Here is a 20,943-nt window from a genome sequence, read left to right as displayed (position 1 = left end):
GGAAACCCCACACCCACTGGCCCGCTACAACATGTATATAGTTTAGGCTACTTCTGCACCAGTGGCGATTTTTCTAATACTGCAAGGGAAGCGCTGCTTCCCCTAAAATAAAAAATAAATGGTCAAATATATACTTCTGTGTTAACATTTTTCATTGACCAAAAATGCGTTAGATCACGTCCATCTCGAATACGAGTTCGTTCAGAATCAGCTGTTTATGCAGGTCGACTGACTTGATTTCCTTCTCATACTTTCCCGTAGTGTCAAAGTGCATTTGCCTTTTGAAGCATAGCGTCCATCGAGTTCAATAAGGCTGCATAGAACAGCTTTTTTTGGTGCGTTGAAAGTCGTCGGTCATTGGATTTTGCTTCGATTATGTCCCTCCCACGGACACTCAGCGTCTCTGGGGGTGAATGGAGGAATGGGCTGGCCTGGATGCTGGGCTTCTGCATGATGATTGGAGGGTCTACGTTGAGACTGTGTTGCCTTTTGATTGAAAGTGATTTTGAACTATAAACAGTCGCCGGAGCTTTCTGTAGTCCTCAGTAGTGATAGATTTCATGAATATTTTCCTTGATTCAGTTTGCGTCGGTCAGTTCGCCAAGAAGAATCATTCAGAATCGTTTGCTTTGTTCGTTCATTTGTTTAGTCACGTTTCCGGTAGCGGAGAATGGAATCATGGAATGCACGGGTATCAGCTGAGTCAGTCAGACTCAGCTCATCCCTCGTTCTCAAACGATCGTGGAAGTCGGTCATCAGTCAACACAACATAACAAAATAATATAATTGATTTAGCAATGATGGTGGGGGTCCCGGGTCGCCTGCGTGAAAACGACCATGAAAGAATGAGACGGATTGACGAGACATTCAAATATTTTATAAGTCTGGCATGATACAGAAAATATGAAGACGGCATGCATTTACCATTTAACTGAAATTGAATCGCATAATCGTACGCTCGCTCACTAACGCCTCGTGCCCACTGCACCGTCAGTCAACGGACGTGGGAAGGCGTGGCTGACGGATGGGGGAGTAGTCTTTGCAGAGGCAACCGTCAGCCAATCAAATCGCTTCGCCGGGTTCTTCCCGCTTCTTCCTGCTTGTTGCGAGGCAAGATGACCCGCTTTCCCGCTTTCCAGTATCGTCATAGCCCGAGTCGCGTCACAGTGCTTAAATTTGCATACGCGATCTGATTGGATGACGGATCCGTCGCGGCCGAAAAAGTTGAACATTTTTCAACTTTTTGACGGTGGCGAACGCTCCAAGTCAACGGACGGATCCACAATGCATTGCGCGACCGTCCCCATTCAAAGTCAATGGGCAACGGACAACTGACGGAGGTAGTGGGCACGGGGCGTAAGCCTCTTCCCTCTTAACCACAGTCAGTGAACGAACAGCGATTCAGTGACTAGTGGTTCTGGGAGGAGTCGAGTCTGAGAACGAATCAGCAACGAGACATTCAAAATGATTCGGTCGCAAACGACCCACCAGTAGTCCTCAGTCCCATCGCGGATTTTGCAAGCGAGGCGAAAGACAAACTGCAAACTACTTCTTGAAATTTACGATGACAATCACACAGCTTTTTCCTCCGCCGGAGCCCCGCTGCCCGCTGCCTGCTGCCACCGCTGCGGGGCTCCGGCGGGAGACAATCGCGAGCAAAAAAAACACCTTTCTCCTCCGTGTCGCAGTTCATGTACTTCAGGGAGTCAAAGCCAAAGTTCCTTTCCCCCAAATCCTTCTCAACCATTAGGTTCCCATTAGTGGCAATAATTGGAGCTTCATCTGCAGATGTAGAAGGGAGATTCTCTTGTTTAAAGCGACTCAAGTCGTACACCCTTAACACAATGGGCGAATAGACCGCAAATGAGATTCCCCTCTTTGAAAGACCAGCAGCTGCCACTGTTATGCACATTTGTACACCGGTAGCAACGGCCACCAGTACCAGGAACACAGGATGGAATAAAGTGATGGCGGGGAGGAGAGACACTGATAATGTAATGCAGGGCTATTCAATTAATTTGGAATTGGGGCCAGTTCATGAAACTGAGGCAAAATAAGGGGCCGGAGAATATGAGTAATTATTATGGTAACAAAGAAATGACAACAACATACTGAAGGAGTCAATATAATCTATTTTGTAAAGGCAGAACAACATATGAACATTGTGATGCAGTAAGACACATAGGCCCAAGGCATTGTTACATTCAAATGGCAATACAATGTTGAAAAATCCGAGACAGACAATTAGAGAAATGCAATTAACTAACAGAAAACATCCACTTAATAGCACATAACTGTACCAACTTTACAGCTTGTTATCCTCAATTGACAATGAAGTTATATATTTCAGTGTGTGGTAACTCGGTTAGGTAGAAGGGCTCAAAGTAAGGACCAGGCAGGGTGTGAGGGTCCAAAGCCTCAAACGGCGGTTTATTGCACTCGGTTTCTTATATCCACACAAGCGCACGCTGTTCATCGAAGTTGGGGGGGGTTGCTCGAGTCGTCGTCCACGTGTCCGCCGTGCGGCTCACTCTACGCTCTCGGTCGTCTGCGTTGTCCTCTCTTCCACTCGACTCCTCTCGATCTGTCGTTTGGTGGCCTCCTTTTAACACCTGGGTGCCTCCTGCCCAGGTGCTCCTCGTTTCCCCGATTGCGGCTCTCGGGAGGTTGGGATTTGTCGCCGGCTGTTGGCCACCGGCGGTATATCCCGGCCTCGACTCTCCCGAACAGGGGGCGTGGCACCGGGGGAATGCCACACACTCCCCCCCTTTGCCTATGCCCCTCCGTGCGCGGGGCCCAGCCCCCGCACGCATCTCGGCGGGACAGAGCGTCGGCGTTGGTGTGTTCCCGCCCCGGCCTGTGCTCCACGGTAAAGGAGAAGGGCTGGAGGGACAGGAACCACCTCGTTATCCGAGCGTTCGTGTCCTTGGCGGTGGCCATCCACTTCAGTGGGGCGTGGTCCGTCACCAGGACGAACTGGTGTCCTAGGAGATAATACGTTAGTTTTGTGACGGCCCACTTAATGGCCAGCGCCTCCTTTTCTACCGTGCTGTAGTTCCGCTCGTGGGGGAGGAGCTTCCGGCTGAGATAGGTCACCGGGTGCTCCTCTCCGTTCCGGACCTGGGATAGGACCCCACCTAGTCCCACCTCGGACGCATCTGTTTGGAGGGTGAAAGGGAGGTTAAAATCCGGGGTGACCAGTAGCGGCTCCTTACATAAGGCCCCCCGTAGGTCCTCGAAGGCCCTCGTCGCTGCCTCAGTCCAGTGGACCCTATCCGGGAGGGCCTTCCGGGTGAGATCGTTCAGGGGGCAGGCTAGGGTGGCATACCCCGGGATAAAACGCTGGTAATACCCCACCAGCCCCAGGAACGATCTCACCTGCTTCTTGGTCTGGGGTTGGGGCCACTCCCGGATAGCCGCCACCTTGTCCTCCTGGGGTCGCACGTTCCCCCTCCCCACCCGGTACCCCAAATAGGCCGTCTCCTCCCGCCCCAACCGGCACTTTGCAGGGTTGGCGGTCAGCCCGGCCGCCCGTAGGCCGTTGAGCACGGCCCGCACGTGCTTGACATGTTCGTCCCAACTGGCGCTGTGGATGATTATATCATCGATATATGCTGCGGCGTAACTGCTGTGCGGCCTTAGGACCTGGTCCATCATCCGCTGGAACGTAGCGGGGGCCCCGTGGACACCAAAGGGCAGGACAGTGTACTGAAACAGGCCCCCCGGCGTCGCGAAGGCCGTCTTCTCCCGGGACGACGGCGCCAGGGGGACCTGCCAGTACCCCTTGGTTAGGTCCAGCGTGGAGAGGTACCGGGCCGGTCCCAGCCGCTCGATCAGCTCGTCTACTCTAGGCATGGGGTAGGAGTCAAAGTCAGACACTTCATTTAGCCGGCGGAAGTCATTACAGAACCGGTGGGTCCCGTCCGGCTTGGGCACCAGCACGATAGGGCTAGCCCAGGCGCTACGGGATTCCTCAATTACCCCCAGTTTCAGCATCCGCTCCACCTCGGCTCGGATGGCGTTGCGCCGGGACTCGGGTACCCGGTAGGGCGGGATCCGAACCGTCACCCCCGGAGCGGTCCGGATCTCATGGGTGATCACCGAGGTCCGCCCCGGCACGTCCGAAAACACGTCCCGGCTCTGCAGCACCAGCTCCCCGAGTTCTTGTCTCTGTGCGGGACTGAGGTCGGCCCCCATCGGGACCTCAGGGATCGCGGGCCGAGCCATCAAGGCCATGGGGGCCCGTAGGGGAGGGTCGTCCTCACCCCGCCACTGTTTTAACAGATTCACGTGATAAACCTGGGTGGGCTTGCGTCTCCCGGGCTGCCTCACCTTGTAGTTAACGGGCCCCACGGCCTCTACTACCTCGTACGGGCCCTGCCATTTCGCGAGAAACTTGCACTCGCTGGTTGGAACCAGCACTAAGACCCGGTCGCCTGGTCGGAAGTTCCGCACGCGCGCCCCCCTGTTATACACGCGTGCTTGGGCCTGCTGAGCACGGGCGAGGTGGTCTCGGACTATGGGCCAGACCTTGGCCATTCGGTCCCTGACGAGCTCCACATGCTCGATGGTGGTCCTGTGTGGAGAGGGATGACTCTCCCACGCCTCCTTCGCCAGGTCCAGTATTCCACGGGGTCTCCTCCCATAAAGGAGTTCGAAGGGCGAGAACCCCGTGGAAGCCTGGGGCACCTCACGAATGGCGAAGAGGACGTGGGGAAGCAACTGATCCCAGTTCTTCCCGTCCGCCTCGATGCTCTTTTTGAGCATCCGTTTGATGGTCTGGTTAAACCGCTCGACTAGCCCGTCTGTCTGCGGGTGATATACCGAGGTCCGGAGCTGGGAGACCTGTAACAGTTTTAGTAGCTCCTTGACTACGCAGGACATGAAACAGGAGCCTTGATCGGTGAGGATCTCCTTTGGGAGCCCCACCCGGCTAAAGAGTAGTACTAGCTCTCGGGCTACCGCCTTGCTAGTCGCCGCACGCAGTGGGAGGGCCTCGGGGTATCGGGTCGCATAGTCTAATATGACGAGGAGATATCGATGTCCCCGGCTCGTCCTGGGGAGGGGTCCTACGATGTCCAGCGCTATTCTCTCGAAGGGAGTCTCAATAATGGGCATCGGTATGAGCGGACTCCGCTCCACTGCCCGCGGGGCTACGCGCTGGCAGTCGGGACACTCCTGGCAGTAACGCGCTACATCTCTGCGTACCCCGGGCCAAAAGAACCGCGCCACCACCCGCTCTCGCGTTTTGTCCATGCCCAGATGTGCGCCGAGCAGATGTGTGTGGGCCATGAACAAAACCTTAGACACGTACGGTCGCGGTACCACCAGTTGTTGTACTACCTCCCCCTCGCGTACGTCGACCCTGTACAGCAACCCCCGCTGAGTGCAGAAGTGGGGGTGGGTCAGGTGGCTCACTGAGTCCCTCACCTGACCGTCGTGGGCGACCACATGTCCCCACGCGTGCCGCAGGGCATCGTCCTGATGCTGGGCCGTAGCGAACTGTCCCGGTCGGGCCGAGTTCTCCCCCCCGGCCTGGGCGAAGTCCGACAGCTCAGTTAGGGGGGAGCTCTCGGGCTCCTCGGGGGTGTTCCCCCTCTCGGAGGCGGTAACGGTGTCGGAGCTGGGCCCTGCTCCGTCTCCCGGTCCCGGGCGTACCTGGCCCCCGGTAGATCGGGGCGGGCTTCCCGGCGCCGACGGTCCCTCTCCTCCGGAACCCGGCTCGTCGTCCGTCTCGGTCCGCGGGGCGGTCGGTTTGCGGGTTGCTCCCAGTGCTGGTCCGTGATCGGCGGCGGTCGTCGGGGCGGGTCCGGACTCCGACCCGGACTCTCGCGTCGGCGGGCGCCTTGCCCCTCGCTGGGCCGGGCGTCCGCTTCGGCCGGCCGGACGGTGCAGCTCCCGTCCCCCTCGGTTCCCCCTCATGGGGCTCCAAAAGCGGGTGAAGATGGGGCAGTCCCGGCCGATCAGGAACGGCACCGGAAGGGTCGGTACTATCCCGGCCCGGGCGACGAAGACCCCCTGTGGTGTGCGTACTACCACGTGGCAGGTTTCGTACGTCCGGGTGTCGCCGTGTACGCAGGAGACCTGCATCGGGGTTCCCGGTCTGCCCCCGGCCAGGTCGGCCCTCACCAGGGTCACGGCACTCCCCGTGTCCAGCAGGGCATGGGTGTCCTGTTGCATCACCTTGATGGGGACGGTGGGGGAGTCCTTGTCGCCCTGTGTCCAGCAGGTCGCCAGCATACAGGTGGGGCGGTCTCTCGGGGCGGTGCATGCGGAGGGCATGGGGACGTCCTGTCGGTCGGGACAGTCCCGGACCAGGTGTCCCCGTTGTCCGCAGTGGTAGCAGCGCCGGGTCTCGGGTTCCCCTCGTTCTCGGGGCGGGGTGGACGGCCGGGTCCTCGACGGCGGTGTCGGAGTCTCTCTCCGGGTGGCCCGGGGGTTGGGTCTCGGGCCCGCCGCCAGCCGCTGGGCCACCTGCCAGTTCTCCAGCTGGCGCACGAGGTCGTCCACGGTCTCAGGGTGGTGGTGGGCCAGCACCCTCCGGGCGTCGGGGGGCAGCTGTCGCACGGTGTTGTCCACCACGACCCGATCCACGGGGCTGGGTCCCACTCCGTCTACCAGCCACCTCCGGGCTAGCCGACATTGGTGGGCCACCTGGGTCCGCACGGGTCCTCGGACGTCGAACGTCCACTCGTGGAAATTGAGGGCCTTCGCAGCAAGGCTATGTCCATAGTAGGCCAAGATGGCCGCCTTGAGTGCGGTATACCGGCCCGCGTCCCCGGGGTTGAGGTCCTGACTCGCCTGCTGGGCGGTTAAAAACGGGGCCACTATATAGGCCCACTGGGCCTCTGGCCACCTCTCCCGGGTTGCCACCTGCTCAAATGTTTCTAGGAAGGCCTCGACATCGTCGTCGGGTCCTAGCTTTGTGAGCCGACTCGTCGGGGCGGTGGTCGGCGGGTCGCGGGTGGCCTGCTGGGTCAGGCAGAGCACCGCCTCCGTCAGCAGGGCCAGGCTGGGGTCCGACTCTCTCGGGCCGGCTGGTCCTGCGGCTGTCCCGGGGTTCTGCATCTACGTCCGCGGGTATTCACCTCCGCGAACGGAGGAACCGCACCGGAAAAAAACAAAAAAAATCAAAAAACGAAGAGCCACTGCCAAAACGCGGGGAGGGGTCCTTACCGGGAGCCGTACGTGGACCGAGTTGCCTGCATTCTCCACCATATGTGGTAACTCGGTTAGGTAGAAGGGCTCAAAGTAAGGACCAGGCAGGGTGTGAGGGTCCAAAGCCTCAAACGGCGGTTTATTGCACTCGGTTTCTTATATCCACACAAGCGCACGCTGTTCATCGAAGTTGGGGGGGGTTGTTCGAGTCGTCGTCCACGTGTCCGCCGTGCGGCTCACTCTACGCTCTCGGTCGTCTGCGTTGTCCTCTCTTCCACTCGACTCCTCTCGATCTGTCGTTTGGTGGCCTCCTTTTAACACCTGGGTGCCTCCTGCCCAGGTGCTCCTCGTTTCCCCGATTGCGGCTCTCGGGAGGTTGGGATTTGTCGCCGGCTGTTGGCCACCGGCGGTATATCCCGGCCTCGACTCTCCCGAACAGGGGGCGTGGCACCGGGGGAATGCCACAAGTGTTACAAGTAAAGAGGGAAATAATTCTCAGAAAAATCAAACTGTCCCCCTTCTCCACTGGCTGAAAATAGAAATGCAGCTAAATGGTAACTGAATCCAACTCACACTTTTTTCCTTCTAAAAAAATAAAATAGACTGCCCCATAAATCCACGCATGGACTACTACTGTACTCACTTTTGTCAATTTTGAACATAAATCAGACACCTTAACAATCAGTCTAGTTCAGCCATATCACAGATATTTAAGATTGAACTCATTTGATTTACAGGCAACATCAAATGTATATCCACCAACAACAATAAAACCAAAGTGCATAGTATGGTACAGAATAGAACTATAACAACATAACAGTGCATGGCACTTTATCAAGGCAAAACATTTCAAACTGCATTCAACAATAATACCACATCAAGAAAAACATTAAGAGCATAATATGGGGTGAATAACATGTTAATTGCATCATACTGTTTGTTCTGAAGGTTTGCAAATATTGTCGTCCCTTTAATTGCATATAAGGGCAATTATAGTTCAGGGATTAAATGTGCATTTTATCTGTTGTGTACTAATTGATTTTATGTTAATGGGGTATTGTATTACTCATTTCTTTGTTTGCCCTTTTTATTATGTCAGTTCGGGCATGTTGTGTTGTTCGTAATGAGACCTATCTGCGCGGAGTGATTTAGTCCACGGGTGATACGGTCACTCGCGCGGTCAATTATCAGTCTCGCGTAGTCGGCCACGAGGGAAGGGTTTCGTTGTATTGTAACCAGCAGTTAGAAACCGCACGGTGCGGACGTAAAGCCAAAATATAGCGAATTAGAATATTCGTGGTGTTTCGTGCTGTCGGCAGCACGGTGTATCGGCAGACAGAGGTGCGTTTGCCGTCCGTTCGCCCGCTAGCGTTTCTCGTGGAGAAGAGCTAGCGAGAGCTAAGCGAAGAGCTAAGCTATCCAGGAGCACGTGCTCGCGGCCTAGTCGCCAGAGGGACCCAGAAAGAGGCTGGTCTCCCTCGATCCAGACGAGGTTCGTGAGGCGGGTTCAAGCCCCCTACCAGGCAGCACCGCCGATCTTCACCCCAACTACAAGGGAGGTGTCCCCCCTCTCCAACGCCCCCCTTTGTATCCGGCAGTTTCAACTCACCCCCTCTCCCCTCCCCCACTCCAAGTGCACCAACGACCCAGCGGCGCCGCACTACGAGCACGAGGACATTCGTCAGGCCCACCGAGGGACCTCAGGTCGGACTGTCTGCGTGTGTGTGTGCTGTGTGATTGGGTTAAAGGGAGGGTACAGCATTGGGGAGGTAGTGTGAGTGTGTATTGAAGTGTTTATATGTCAATGTGTTTAATGTGTATATCTAGGGTAGTTTATTGTCTGTATTAAATTGTTAAACGTAGCTTTGGTCTCCTCTCACTCTTAGCTAAATATGTACCCAGGTTTAGATATTATTTGGTTATAGATTACATGAGTCAGATTACATCCCTTTGGTAATTATACAGTCCTTTATAGGCTCCGGTACTTCCTTCAGTACACTGTTCAAAAATCAATCCTCATTTCTTGCTTGAAATCCTCATTCCTCATTTCATGCCTGTTACCTTGCATGTAGTTTGCCAACATTTGCCATCTAATGTGAAAAATTGATTTTTTTTGACTTGGCAAGCGCAGTGAAGTCAGGTGTATATGTTGTCAGGGCAATGCGCAAGCACTGTTGCAATGCTGGTCAGTGAGGGATATGCGATTGTGAGTTTTAATGGCATTCATGTGTGAGAATGACGACTCACAAGTGTCAACAAGTCCGCAAAATTTTACGACCGTATAGGTCGTTTGTACTGCCACGGATTACGACCCACTGGAGCGTATCATAAACGAGCGCCTCTACAGGTCGCGGGAGGTATGTATGCCACATATATGTTTTTGCTCTGTGCATTTAGGGTTTTAGCCATTTTATTCAGGTGTAAATGATTTAAGATCAGAACTCAAATCAACGGTTGGAAAAAATGACTCAAATTTTTTGCTAAATCTATTCAATTCATTTGATGAGTAGGCTATAAGGATATAAGGATACAACCCGGTATAAGGACAACGCCCATACACTTTATTATACTTACATTACTGTCATGTACTGAATTACCATGCAGCAATGTGGGAACGTATTATTTGTTGCACTCAGGAATGTGTTGATGTGACGCACCGGAAGACTATGAGTCAGTTGAAGAGTTAACAAGTAAAGAAGACACACATGGTTGAAACGGTCTCGGAGTGATTGATTTAATTCGCTGTTAAGTTCATAGGTTTAATCCTGAAAGTAACAGTTAACAGTATAGATGTAACAATTACATACCCGGTATCACGCCAAGGCGTAAAATAGATACGTCTGTCCACATCGCAAGGCGTGTTCAGGGTCACGCTTTGCCTGACCAAAGCGTCACCCTGAACACGCGTCCTTCTCCATTCGAAATGAATGGGGGAATAGCACCAACAGCGATACGTTCTCCTAGCATTTGGTGAAATTGTTACGTAGCCATATTAATCGTTATTATCTGAATGGGAAATGCAGTATTTTAGGACAGATACACCATTAAATGTGTTTCTAATGACATTTCTAGCGAGAAATGTACATTTTCCTTACATAATCTTCAGTCAGTGAATGTGTATGATCTTTATTAATCTTTATTATCTGAATGGGAAATGCAATATTTTAGGACCGATTCACCGTTAAACGTGTTTCTAATAACATTTCTAGCGAGAAACATACTTTTTACTTGCATAATCTTCAGTCAGTGATTGTGTCTGATCTTTAGTTTTATAGTTATTAGGATTTGATCGGCTCGCTCGCATGTTTCAACGACGTCAGGTTGTTAGGAATAGGGACGCTGCTTTCGCTAAACTAGCAGCTCACGTGCTTCCTGCGTTTGTGTTATTAAACTGTTACTTTATGTAACTTTTAATGATATCATCTTGTTAGAAACACGTATATCTGAGAGCCAACCCAGTCGCCAAAAGCATACGTTGACAGTGTACGTTTCGTGAACATTGGATTACGTCGCATTTCAACATAAAATAGCGTGTTATACACACGCACGCACACACACACACACACAAGCACACGCACGCACGCACAGACACACACACACACACAGACACACACACACGCACACGGTGCATTTCGCTGCTAAAACAACAACAAAAAAATATTCCCTCAAATATTATTACTAAAGAACCGTTTTCCAAAGAACGAAATGTAAACCAATGCATTCTGAATGGGAGTGTTTCTCCGATTTTTCCATGCTACACAGAACGAAATGTAAACCCATGCAAATAAAGACTTCATGGTCATAATAATTTAAATATCATTAATCTCCTGAGTGTGTTGGGTGGTATTCTATTTTTTTCAACGGGGCTGGTGCCGTCTCCTTTTGACCTTTTGACCCCAGACTTCTGGGGGAATAGCTGAATCAATTCATTAGTCAATCAGAAGCATGTAAATATCTTCCCGGTGGCATAGGAGGACGAACAAGGTGTCCTTCAACATCTACGCTTCCAGGCGATTGCAACAGTGCCACACATGAGCATATTCGAACATGTTTAATGGTAGTAATTAGCTGTCGAAATTGGAGGCCTTAATCAATAATGAGCAGCTATTGATTTGCTTCCCGATAAAAATTTGTGACAAATGACATGTTATTTAGCATCTACACGTTGAGCTGAGTCCAATGACACCAAGCATGACACTCTAGCTAATGGTAACATGTATTTTACATGGTACACCTAGGTCTAGGACATGATCTCGGTGTAGCAAGAGGGCGAACTTGATCTCATTGGACTCAGCTTACCGTGTATATGCTAATTAACATGTAATTTGTCAAAAATCTCCATCGGGAAGCAAATCTATAGCTGGTCATTATTGATAAAGGCCTCCAAAATCGACAGCTAATTACTACCCCGAAACATATTCAAATATGATGTGTGGCATGTGTGGCACTGTTGCAATCGTCTCGAAACGTAGATGTCAAAGGACACCTTGTTCGCCCTGTTGCACGACCGGGAAGATATTTTCATACTTCTAATGGATTGATTCATATTTTAAGGTTCTCGGAGTGAGACTTTAAGCGGCTGCAGCAGAAGTGTTGAGACGAAAGATGATATGAAGACATTAATAGAATATTCCCATTCACATTATGATTCTTCGTCATAACATCCGACCAAACATCCTTTACATTCACCGAGCGAAGATTATGAAAGTCCAGGCCCCCCCTTCCTGCACTCGGGGTCCGACCGGGCCAAGTTTCGGTGCGGGGGTCCCAGTTAGGCCCTAGAATATGGTATTCAAATTTCAGGGCGGTAGGACCTTCCTATCTCAAAAACTGTTTTTCCACCACATTCTGAACCATTAGGTCTCGCAGGCAACACTTCTGAAGGGGCTTTGTCCAAATGACAGTCCATTTGGGAAAACTTTTTTTCTCTATGGGCTAGAACTACAAATCTTGGATATGTCGTTCTCGGGGCCCCGGGAAATGTGTGTAAACATTTTAGCATCCCTAGCTATCTCGAAAAGGCCGGAAAAGGGGCGTGACCTCCAATAGTACAGTCACTGTACATAAGACAGAGGTTAGTTTCTAGGCCCCATTTTTTGCGGGATGGAGGTGTACATTTGTGGCTTAATGTGTGTAGACACAGCTGGCCTGTGGCCACGTCTTTGAAGTCTGGGGTCAAAAGGTCAAAAGGAGCCGGCACCACGCCGCTTATGAGATAACAAAAAGTGAATCTGTATTTCTCTCATAACATTTTGTCATTATTGAAGAGAGGCCTGATTCTCAGATATGCATGTTGGACTGTTAGGGTATAGGTCTGGGAAGAACTTCAGGCCAAAATCTTGCAAGCGAGCCGCTGGGTGCAGGTGCAACGAGATGGAGCACTTGCTGAGTCATTTCCTGTAGGGCTGGAGCCACAGGTTGAAGCGTATATGCGTCCTTTGAAACCCCCTTTGATATATGAGACGCCAAGGTACAGTTTACTTAAATGTTCTCGCCTCAGTCACCTATTGCATCACTTCCTTTAGGGCTTCGGCCTCCTAATTGATCATTGTAGTATAATTGAATGCCCTCTTTCATATTATATGATACTTCCACCACTGGGACGTGGCAACAACTCTGCAAATCCATATGGGGAGGGGGGGGGGGGGATGCTTTTGGACAGTAGGGGTGTACACTAGACATAAATAGGAAGCAAACTCAGGAGAAGGAATGACCTCTCACAAATATTTAATGAATAAATTGTTTCAAATAACCCTGCCTCGTTAAATCAATGAACTTGGTGTTTTGCTTTCAAAAATAGGTTATAGAAGAAGTCTAAACTGCAGAAAATAAAAACATCCAAGCTGCCTTTTAAGGATACCTCGGAATATCTGTCTATTTTTTAACCGTCGGACTCCAGTTTACGACAAAAACAACACAATTTACGGCAGCTCCTTTGCCGCGTGGTTTTTAGAGCCATGTAAGGATTAGAGGGGGCGGTCGATAGCAACCACCATAGCAACCATGACGGTCAAGTGACTGGATGCAGCCCCGTTGAAAAAAATAGAATACCACCCAACACACTCAGATTAATGATATTTAAATTATTATGGCCATGAAGTCTTTATTTGCATGGGTTTACATTTCGTTCCGTGTAGCATGGAAAAATCGGAGAAACACTCCCATTCAGAATGCATTGGTTTACATTTCGTTCTTTGGAAAACGGTTCTTTAGTAATAATATTTGAGGGAATTTTGTCGTTGTTTTAGCAGCGAAATGCACCGTGTGCGTGTGTGTGTGTGTGTGTCTGTGTGTGTCTGTGCGTGCGTGTGCGTGTGTGTGCTTGTGTATGTGTGCGTGTGTGTGTATAACACGCTATTTTATGTTGAAATGCGACGTAATCCAGTGTTCACGAAACTTACACTGTCAACGTATGCTTTTGGCGACTGGGTTGGCTCTCAGATATACGTGTTTCTAACAAGATGATATCATTAAATCATCATTAAATCGTTTGTATGTCGAGCCACGTCAAAGATGATTTTCTGTTACGACAGACAATAAAGTTTTCTGAATCTGAATCTGAATCTAAAAGTTACATAAAGTAACAGTTTAATAACACAAACGCAGGAAGCACGTGAGCTGCTAGTTTAGCGAAAGCAGCGTCCCTATTCCTAACAACCTGACGTTGTTGAAACATGCGAGCGAGCCGATCAAATCCTAATAACTATAAAACTAAAGATCAGACACAATCACTGACTGAAGATTATGCAAGTAAAAAGTATATTTCTCGCTAGAAATGTTATTAGAAACACGTTTAACGGTGAATCTGTCCTAAAATATTGCATTTCCCATTCAGATAATAAAGATTAATAAAGATCATACACATTCACTGACTGAAGATTATGTAAGGAAAATGTACATTTCTCGCTAGAAATGTCATTAGAAACGCGTTTAATGGTTTATCTGTCCTAAAATATTGCATTTCCCATTCAGATAATAAAGATTAATATAAGCTACGCCGTGTTCCGGAGCCGCGGGGGATTCTGGGAATTGGGGTTGTCAGTTGACAAATGGGGCTTTTGTTAACTTGTTTTGTTGTTAGGATTAAGTGGGGTTAATGGGTTCGGGATGTTATGTGGTTGTGTGTTGTTCTATTAACATTGTTCGTGTGTTCATTGTTGTCGACACCGTCACCGAGAGTGACGTGACCATCGTTTCGTGCAGCTGTTCCATGTTGAAGTCTCGTTCAATAAAAACCAACTCTCGTTGTCGAGCGTTCAATAAAAACCAACTCTCGTTGTCGAGCGTGCCCCCCCCCCTACAAACGTGTCTCCCCCCCCCCCCCCCCCCCCCAACAAACGTGTCGTCGTCGTCCCCCTCAACAAACGTGTCTCCCCCCCCCTCCCCGGTCAACAACAGTCTAGCCCTTAGAGAAAAAAAGTTTTCCCAAATGGACTGTCATTTGGACAAAGCCCCTCAGAAGTGTTGCCTGCAAGACCTAATGGTTCAGAATGTGGTGGAAAAACAGTTTTTGAGATAGGAAGGTCCTACCGCCCTGAAATTTGAATACCTTATTCTAGGGCCTAACTGGGACCCCCGCACCGAAACTTGGCCCGGTCGGACCCCGAGGGCAGGAAGGGGGGGTCCTTCCTGCCCGAAACTTGGCCCAGTCGGACCCCGAGTTCAGGAAGGGGGGGCCTGGACTTTCATAATCTTCGCTCTTTGAATGTAAAGGATGTTTGGTCGGATGTTATGACGAAGAATCATAATGTGAATGGGAATATTCTATAAATGTCTTGATATCATCTTTCGTCTCAACACTTCTGCTGCAGCATCTTAAAGTCTCACTCCGAGAACCTTAAAATATGAATCAATCCATTAGAAGTATGAAAATATCTTCCCGGGGGCGTAACGGAGCAAACAAGGTGTCCTTTGACATCTACGTTTCGAGGCGATTGCAACAGTGCCACACATGATCATATTTGAATATGTTTCGGGGTAGTAATTAGCTGTCGATTTTGGAGGCCTTTATCAATAATGACCAGCTATAGATTTGCTTACCGATGGAGATTTTTGACAAATTACAAATGAGAGTCCAATGAGATCAAGCTCGCCCTCTTGCTACACCGAGATCATGTCCTAGACCTAGGTGTACCATGTAAAATACATGTTACCATTTGCTAGAGTGTCATGCTCGGTGTCATTGGACTCAGCTCAACGTGTAGATGCTAAATAACATGTAATTTGTCACAAATTTCTATCGGGAAGCAAATCAATAGCTGCTCATTATTGATTAAGGCCTCCAATTTCGACAGCTAATTACTACCATTAAACATGTTCGAACATGCTCATGTGTGGCACCGTTGCAATCGCCTGGAAGCGTAGATGTTAAAGGACACCTTGTTCGCCCTCTTATGCCACTGGGAAGATATTTACATGCTTCTGATTGACTAATGAATTGATGCAGCTATTCTCCCAGAAGTCAGGGGTCAAAAGGTCAAAAGGAGCCGGCACCACGCCGCTTATGAGACTAAAGTTAATGTGTATTTCTCTCATAACTTTTTGTCATTATTAAAGAGAGGCCTGATTCTCAGATATGCAGGTTGGATGGCTACGGTGTAGGTCTGGGAAGAACTTCAGGCCAAAATCTTGCAAGCGAGCCGCTGGGTGCAGGTGCAACGAGATGGAGCACTTGCTGAGTCATTTCCTGTAGGGCTTGAGCCACAGGTTGAAGCGTATGCGTCCTTTGAGACCCCCTTTGATATATAAGAGACCTCAAAGTACAGCTTACTTAAATGTTGTCGATCACTTCCTTTAGGGCTTCGGCCTCCTAATTGATCATTGTAGTATAATTGAATGCCCTCTTTCATATATATGATACCTCCACCACTGGGACGTGGCAACAATTCTCCAAATCCATATGGGGAGGGGGGGGGGTGATGCTTGTGGACAGTAGGGTTGTACACTAGACATAAATAGGAAGAAAACTCAGGAGAAGGAATGACCTCTCACAAATATATATTTAATAAATTGTTTCAAATAACCCTGCCTCGTTAAATCATTGAGCTTGGTGTTTTGCTTTCAAAAATAGGTTATAGAAGAAGTCTAAACTGCAGAAAATAAAAACATCCAAGCTGCCTTTTAAGGATACCTTGGAATATCTGTCTATTTTTTAACCATCGGACCCTAGTTTACGACAAAAACAACACAATGGACGGCAGCTCCTTTGCCGCGTGGTTTTTCGAGCCATGTAAGGATTAGACGTAGCCTGGTTCTACCAGACTCTCGTACTTCACTTAATTTCATTTCATTTGTACAGAGAGTCTGGACCTAATCAATTGACAAACGTCAACTCACTTGAAGGCGGGTGTCTGTTGAAGTTTAAAATGATTGGATCTGCCCAGTGCCACTCTGGATCTGCCATAACCAATCGCTAACGTTTGGTTGTGCCGTATGTCATGCGCCGGGAATCACGCGCAGGTTGTACACAAACCAAACGCCTTGCGCGTCTGCACGAAAATGTCCGTCAACGACAGCTGCAGGTTTTGTTCGTCGAATTTAATTTATCAGGGAAAAATTGCACATTGTAAATCAACTACCGACCTACAACAACAACTCAAACTGGCGTACGACTTTATGGTCATTGTTCTCAGACACGCCCTCTGTTCGCTGATTGGCGGCCGCTGTGGCGGCACCAGAAAACCAAATTACATACAGCAGGTCCAGACCTAGTACTGAAGGGAAATTCAAATTGAGCGGAAGTACTTAGGCGGGCGGAGCCAGGCTAGATTAGAGGGGCTGGTCGATAGCAACCACCATAGCAACCATGACGGTCAAGTGACTGGATGCAGCCCCGTTGAAAAAAATAGAATACCACCCTACAAACTGAGGAGAATAATGATATTTAAATTATTATGACCATGAAGTCTTTATTTGCATGGGTTTACATTTCGTTCTGTGTAGCATGGAAAAATCTGAGAAACACTCCCATTCAGAATGCATTGGTTTACATTTCGTTCTTTGGAGCAGTTATTTTTATTTATTTATTTTCAGTTTTTGTGGAGGTGCTTCAAAGATGCTAATTTTTCTGCTATAATCCAAAATCCAATGGAAAAACCCGTTGGCTTTTTGTCAAGGGAAACCCAGGTCGACGCTCACTTCCGGGTTGGCCAACATACGTCATCCCTTCACCACTCTATACTGTAAAAACACATGTTCAAGTTGAATGATAATGCATGAATCTATTCATGCTATTCATGACAATTATTTTGGCCATGGTGGATCCAGATCTGTTTCGGAGCATTTCTGCACCTCGGGCAACAGCGCAGGGTTGCCAGGTCCTGCCTGCAAAAAACGTCCTGCCCGCAAAAAACGTCCTGCCCACATACCGTTCAAAATCCACCCAAAATCTCCTAGCAGCAGCCCAAGTTGTTGTTTTAGCAGCGAAGTGTGTGTGTGTGTGTGTGTGTGTGTGTGTGTGTGTGTGTGTGTGTGTGCTAACCATGGTGCTAACACGCTATTTTATGTTGAAATGCGACGTAATCCAGTGTTCACGAAAACGTACACTGCCAACGTATGCTTTTGGCGACTGGGTTGAGAAGGGTCCAGCTGCAGGCTTGGGCGTTCCCGTCATGACACAAAAACGCCCATCGGGCGTTCCCGTCATGACAAAAAAACGCCCATCAGGCGTTCCTGTAGCGTTTCAATCAATCAAGAAGAGGTGAGTGAGTTTCGCAAGGTATGCTACCCTTCCTTTTTTGGCGGTTTTGCCTCGTAGTAACTTTCCAGAAAAACGAAAGGGTTATGATGAGAGATTATGTCAGTCAGTATGATATTGTTTATTTGACAACATTGGCTGTGAAGTATTCTCATTTAAATCACTGATTTAGCTGTGGTATCGTTGTATCCGAATTCGAATCCGATATAAATACTCGTGACAAGCATGGTTCGGTAGCAGCGAATGCTATGCTATCGTCCATAAACGTTGCATACTATTCAGAAATCAGCAACGTTTAAGACGGTTTGTAGGTCGAGGGTAAAGTTTGCAGCGAAGGCTTTGCCGATTATTTTACTGTGAGGTTAACATTACCAAAGTACATTGTTAAGTTGGATGTTAAGGTGTCAGCTGGCATGGTAAGAGGCATGAAATCGCGGCCACTCTGCTTCGTTGTGGTGACACACGCATCGGATTAAACTGTGCATGTAAACGTACTAGTACGTCTAATCTAACTAGTATGTTTACATGCATGGCATATCAGAGAATTCTGTCAGTTCGGTCGCGGCGCAACGAATGAATAAAGATCGTTAGCACTCTGAAAAACAGATGACAGATGTGCCCTTAGTTACTACTTTATTACCTCGTTGATGACCAACGTTTAGGAAAACATGTACTTTTAATTCACCCTTGGGTGAAACCGAAGCGTAGTGTGTACTGAATGCGTGTTGATGATGATGCATATGAATTGCAACTTACACGTCTTCCAAACCTTTTCAGTACCCTGGCACATGCTTTGTCCAATGGACCATGGAAGGGACTTTACTTGGCTGACGAGGTAAAACGTGTGGCTGGCGCACGATTATTGCATCTCGTAGAGTAGCATTCACTGGTAGACAGGCAGGCCTCTAGATTGTTTATTATGATTTAATGAAGTGTTCCTATGTGACGCTGATGGGCCCTGGTTGCTGATAAATGCTTGTTGAAAGTGCATTGTGCACTTTTTGTATGTAGCTACAAAATGAGGGTGGATATCACTTTATAGTTTGTAAGCATTATATACTAATAAGAATCATTGACAAATCACATTCCCCTTTTACCACCACAGGACGCACCTCACCAGTATCAGAGCAACAGCTGTGGGGTGTTTATGCTGATGGTGAGATGCATTATTTTCAGAAATGATGACTGATGACTAGTTTGTAAAACAACTAACTCATTTGTATGTTAATTTCAGTACGCAATGTATTCTACCCTCAAAAGCAATATGATTTCAGTGAGGTGAGTTCTTTCAAATCTCAATCAGATGTGTAGCATGAAATATAAGGCTTTTAATAATTTAGTCATCCTTACTGGAGGCTACAATTAACATAGGTCCTACACATTACTTTGTCTTCAGGTACTGCACTTACGGGAGGAGATGGCTACATCTTCACAATAATTTACACTGCCATAGTACACTGCTAAACAGTACTGTAACATGGATTTGTATCAGGCTATGAAGTCATTTAAAGCATAACTTTACTTTTCAGGGGGACATGCTCTCTATCAGGAGGTGGTGGTTGGACAGCTGTTGGAGACCTTTATGCTTGAAAGGTTTATATACTGTGTCCATGTTGCTATTTACTTATTTTTGGTGCTCACGAAGATCGTAGCCAATACACTTGTCTCTCTGTCTCTAGCCCTGCAGAACTAGCTGGCTCCTTCTCACCCTCTCCATCTCCCCATCTCAGTCACACCTTCCAATCACTAAGCAGTGAAAGGTATTACATACTATGTCCATACTTTTCTATTTACGTATATTCTCTCTTGCTCTTTCTCAGACTTTTGATCGATCAGTGACTGCCTTTTTGTTTAATGGTGTGGGTAGTGTTGGTCTGGGCTTGTGTGATTGAATTGAAGGTTGATTATAATCCCTGTTTCTCTCCCTCTCTCTCGCTCTCCTTCACTCTTTTTCGGCTCTCTCGCTCTCTCTAGCCCTGCTAGAGAGAGCTCACCCTCTCCATCTCCCCATCTCAGCCACACGCTCCAATCTGGCACAACAGAGGACAGGCCATTCTTACCACCCGAAGTCCTTCAGCAAATTGTACAAGAGACGCTGAGACTGGACATGGCGATGCTTGGCGTGTTCAACAGGGTTTCAAACACATTCCGAGAACTAATCAAGCCTCTCCATCCTTCCATATATATAAATGACCGTTTGGCAGGGGACATTAAGCTTAATAAAGACAATCTCATATACATAACGGTTAGAAAGATTTACAACAATGCAGGCTGTGGCAGTGGCCTTGCGCTACGCCTCAAAGGCTTCTCAAAAAAGAAGAATTGGCCAAGCGCACCCCTGGTACTGAGGAACGTTGCATATGGCAGGTTTGTCATCAAAGATGTCTGCCTAGCATAATGTTATTTTATTACTCCTTTTTTGTTTTATTTGGGATGTCTTATTTTGCATTCCCTTCCATTTGTAAATGTACATACTACTGTAGTAAATGTATCTGCCCAGAAATGCTGGTATTTTATTACTCCTTTCTTTTTTGTTTTTGTGACAAATGCTATACGATGTATAACATACATTTGTGCCTACGATGTATGTTGTAAGGTTAATTGTTACAGAGCAATTACTGTATTTTGTCTTTATTGAAAACATTCAGTGGGAAAAGTAAGTGAACACTTGGGAGTCAAATGGCCTACTGTTTGAGCCTTCATAGTGTCTGGTAACTGGATTTGAACTGCATAATGTCCCAAGTGTTATTTTAATCTATTCATTATTTAATTTGGGCATATTCTTAAACAACTATATCAAACATCTCACTTATACCTAATACGGTAATACCCTACCTAGACTAACCCAGAAGATAATGAACTTGAGATCATGGAGCCTCCCTGTAATGATCGTGTTGCATCAAGTTTGATGCAAAGTGTGGGCCGAGATCCGACACATAAATGTAAGCTAACATTCTGTAGGCCTAGCTGGCTAACGTACCCGTATTACGAGATCGAAGAAGAAGGGGGCGCTAACGTCAGTTCTATGCTGCCCATACTACTAGATCGACGAAGAAGAACGGGGCGTTCCAGCCTGCGTAAACGAGAAC

General features: G+C 48.4%; 1 long non-coding RNA gene across 4 annotated transcripts; it reads left to right on the top strand.

Moving 5' to 3' along the window:
* The first annotated feature begins 17,874 nt into the window (after nucleotides 1–17,874).
* Nucleotides 17,875–19,827, top strand: LOC132473211 (uncharacterized). 4 transcript variants are annotated; one of them, XR_009529280.1, is made up of 4 exons: nucleotides 17,875–17,959; nucleotides 18,632–18,689; nucleotides 18,960–19,132; nucleotides 19,384–19,827. It is a non-coding gene; the product is annotated as an uncharacterized LOC132473211 (long non-coding RNA). The 4 variants fall into 4 exon arrangements; XR_009529279.1 differs by lacking the exon at nucleotides 17,875–17,959 and having other exon boundaries at nucleotides 17,970–18,689; nucleotides 18,960–19,010; nucleotides 19,089–19,132; XR_009529281.1 differs by lacking the exon at nucleotides 17,875–17,959 and having other exon boundaries at nucleotides 17,970–18,689; nucleotides 18,960–19,010.
* The last annotated feature ends 1,116 nt before the right edge of the window (nucleotides 19,828–20,943 follow it).

This window comes from Gadus macrocephalus, chromosome 2 (genome assembly GCF_031168955.1).
Source record: "Gadus macrocephalus chromosome 2, ASM3116895v1".
NCBI classification, from domain to species: domain Eukaryota; kingdom Metazoa; phylum Chordata; class Actinopteri; order Gadiformes; family Gadidae; genus Gadus; species Gadus macrocephalus.
This window is presented reverse-complemented; position numbering and strand designations above follow the sequence as displayed.